Source organism: Bison bison, unplaced genomic scaffold (genome assembly GCF_000754665.1).
Source record: "Bison bison bison isolate TAMUID 2011002044 unplaced genomic scaffold, Bison_UMD1.0 scf7180017864473, whole genome shotgun sequence".
Lineage (NCBI taxonomy): Eukaryota > Metazoa > Chordata > Mammalia > Artiodactyla > Bovidae > Bison > Bison bison.
In genome coordinates this window covers 18,086,662-18,089,604 of record NW_011495034.1, presented here as the reverse complement: position 1 = coordinate 18,089,604, position 2,943 = coordinate 18,086,662, and the positions used below count along the sequence as shown (strand labels likewise).

At 55.6% G+C, this 2,943-nt stretch overlaps 1 protein-coding gene across 1 annotated transcript in view; it reads left to right on the top strand.

Moving 5' to 3' along the window:
- CPNE2 (copine II) overlaps window positions 1–2,943 on the top strand; it is a 32,779-nt gene that overhangs the window by 27,660 nt on the left and 2,176 nt on the right. The window lies entirely within an intron of this gene.

Sequence of the window (2,943 nt, the reverse complement as noted above, 5' to 3'; positions counted from 1 at the left end):
GTGTTAGGGGAAGTGACTACTTACAGCCTGAGAAACCTGAAAAAACCTCTTGGGTAAGGGCAAGATACACTCCATCTTTGTAATGTGTTGGGGATTTGGGATCTGGGTTTGACCCCGTGGCAGCTGGTCATGTTTATGGAGCACACACAGGGTGCCAGGCCCATGAGATACAGAAGGCCTGGGGGGAGGGGCTGCCCTGAAGAGCTCTTAGGGTGCTGGGGGTGGGGGTGTGGAGGCGGGGAGAGGTGTCCAGAGGAGCCCTCCCCAGCGGGTTTTCGCTGGCAGCTGAAGCAGAGCTCAGGCCCCCAGGGAGTCTCTGAACTGTGGCTGGGGAGAGTTCCCAGGCAGGAGGTAAACCAGGAAAGGCACGGAGGTGGGAAAGCTTGGGGTGGGGTAGACCAGGACTGTCTGTGGGGACAGCAGAGGCCCTGCCCACGTCCTCCTGCCCGACTCCTCCTTTCTTTCTCCCCTTCCACAGCACCCTCCCCATCTCTCCTTTGATGTCTTGGGGATGGGATCGTGGACCCCTGGAGTTGGAGTAGACCTTCAGGCTCCTGGACAACCTCATTTTTGCTTGGGACGGGCATGAAGCCCAGGACTTGTCAGCGGCACTTCCAGTGCCAAGGCTGGCCCAGGCTGTTCCCTGGAAGGCCCAGCTGCACAGATGCTGAGGCCGGGCACATCGGTGTGGGCACTGTGGGTGTGTCTGGCTGGTGCACAGGAGTGAGGGTTGAGAGTCCCGTGCCATGCCTCTGGGCCCTGCCCTAGGCGGCTGTCCTGGACGTTCAGGCTTCCTGACACTGGGGTGCTGGGGGAGAGGGTGCAGAAACCTTTGCCCTGCCAGTCCCCACTATTGGAGAGACAGCTACTGGCCACCGATACCACTGTGGCAAGAGCCCCAGGCTTGGGCTTGAACCTTGACTATGCCCTTCCTGGCTGAGTCCTTGAGCAAGTCATTGACCCCCTCAGCCTGTCTCCCCGTCTCCAAAAGGAGAATCCCAGTGTGAGGGTGACAGGGAGTGTGTGGTCACTGCCACCATGACTCACCCTTTTAGTTGGTGCCTACAGTTCTGCAGGAACCCTGGCCTGCGTGCTCCAGGTCTCCAAATGTAGACACGTGGCTGGCTGAAAGGGAGGAGTCAAGAGGGCCGTGTCAGGAGGAGGGTAGGAGACTGTGGTCTGAGCTGGACAGGGCTTGGAAACCAGCCCCACCCACTGAGTGGAGAAGCCTGTCACCCAAGGCCAAGCTTCTTTTCTGTCCTCATTGCCAGACTTCTCCTGCCAACTTAGGTACTCCAGAAATACTGTCCTGGACCATTTGTGGTAGGATAGCAGTGGGTTAGAGGGCCACAAAGAGAAGGGGGTGCTGGCTGGCTGGGACGATGGTGGGCTGTGAGGGGACAAGCGTCTGGAAGGGCTTATGAGGTGACCCCCAACCAGAGGAATGGGGACTGGCAGCAGCAACCTCCACTGCAAGGATTCAGGCTGCCATCTCCATAGCAACAGGTATCCATCCCCAGCCAAGTGATCAGTCTCTTAAAGGCACAGTGCAGAAGTTGGATTACTGTTGGGGGTTGGGGCTTAGGATGGTGGGGTCCATACCTCCATGCGGTTCATTCCTGCCTTCCACAGCTGTGCCTGGGAGACAGGCAGGAGAGTAAGGAATCCTTGATGGCTGAACCTGTGGTTTCCATATGTTTTCCAGTCAGTGGACGGCTTTGCTGAGTGAGAAGGTGGCCAGATGCTGACTTGGGAGCTGGCTTAGTTCTGTCCTTTTTACCTCTATGACCTTGACTACTCTGGTTCCACAGTGACTCTCCTAAGAATTAGAAGGGTCAGACGAAAAGGCAAAAGCTCTTAACAGAGACTGTTAAGACCACAAGGGCTTTTCTGTTCATTTTATGGATGGGGAAAACTGAGTCCCCAAAAGGGGCCAGGGGGTGCTAGGCACAGAGCCAAGCTGAAGAGGAGATCTCAGGCAGCTGGAAGTCCTGGGGCTTCTGCCCAGAGATCATCCAGTGAGCTTTCCTGAACTTCATTTACTCACCCCCATCTCCACAGTCTGTGCTATGGCCACCTGTCACTTACACTAATTATTATTCAGTATTTTTTTCACTTAATTTTATAAAGAAACAATAACCCACTGTGTAGGAAAAGTTAGTTATAGAGTTAGGATAGAGAGTAACAATAGAAATAAATACATCAGGCAGCACAGTGGTAGTAAGGTCTAGTAGTAAGACTGCTGTCTCTGGAGCGCTTAGGTTCCTGCCTTCTAACAGGGAGGGTTAGCAAGTGTGACACACTGGCACCAGACAGACTTCCTCCTGGGTGCAGTTGGTAGAATTCAAAGACCACTGCAAAGCCAGTACCCTCCCACTGTGACTGCTGCTGTGTCTGGGATGTGCCCAGAGTCTGCTTGTTGCCAGTAGACCCCACACTCCCAGAAGCACTGACCTAGATGACCTGCTTAGCTCCTACAAGGTCCGCTGTGCTGATGGGGGATGACCAGGGTCACAGGTGTTCATGTGCAGGTACAGCAGAGAAGAGTAGGCTTGTCTCAGAGTCCACAAGCCAGAAGGCATCTTCCCCAGCAGCCGTGGACCTCGCTCTGCCGGGGGTACAGCTGTCAATTACCAAGCTGCTACCACATGGCTGGCGTGGTCTCTTTGAGAGGTGTGGGAACTCCCATTCTGCAGATGAAGAAACTGAGGCACAGCCAGTTGAGACAGTGGCCCAGAGTCCCACAGTGTAGCCACTTTCAGAGCCAGGCCTGGAGTCTGGAGCTCTCAGACTCTCCTGAGCTGGGAAAGGCAGAGGAAGAGAGCAAGCAGTCTGTGCTTCCGGCTGTGATAGGCCTGAAGGGCCCGAGCGTGAAGGGAGGTGCCTGCGATCTGGCAGCAGCTCTGGGAGAAGCGCCGCCTTCCTCCCAGGGGTCAGAGGGGT